We start from the raw sequence: 518 nt of genomic DNA on the forward strand, positions 1-518 counted from the left end.
GGGGGATTACCAGCAGTGGGAGGGAAACCAGGGCTACATTGCCAGTGACATGGTAAAGTCACTCTGGTATTTGGGCAAAAACTATGGTAAAAATGGCTTGTACTATAGAGTTTTTGCCCAGACACCAGAGCATTGCCATGACATTGCTGACATGATGACATCACTTCTGGTACACAGCAGAAGTGATGTCGCCAGGGGTCATTTCGTAGAAAAAGAGCCAGGGGAACTCATTAGCATAACTCATTAGCATATGCCACACCCCCTGACATCACTGGAAGTGTGTCATAAGGCCACACACCCCGCCCCCAACGGTCCCAGCCGCCGGCGCCAGCCTTGCAGCTCCATTGCCGAGCCCCATGAGGGGCCCGGCAGTGGACCTGCAAGGCCGGCGGGAGTGCAAGGAAGCCCCGCGAAGGCCCTCCCTGGCCCCAGGCAGGCAGGGGTGGGGAGAGGCAGGGAGGAAGCAACTTACCCTCCCTCTTCTCCTGCCTCCTCCTGGCTGAATGAGGGCCGGAAGC

This window comes from Gekko japonicus, unplaced genomic scaffold (genome assembly GCF_001447785.1).
Source record: "Gekko japonicus isolate JY-2015 unplaced genomic scaffold, Gekko_japonicus_V1.1 scaffold593, whole genome shotgun sequence".
NCBI classification, from domain to species: domain Eukaryota; kingdom Metazoa; phylum Chordata; class Lepidosauria; order Squamata; family Gekkonidae; genus Gekko; species Gekko japonicus.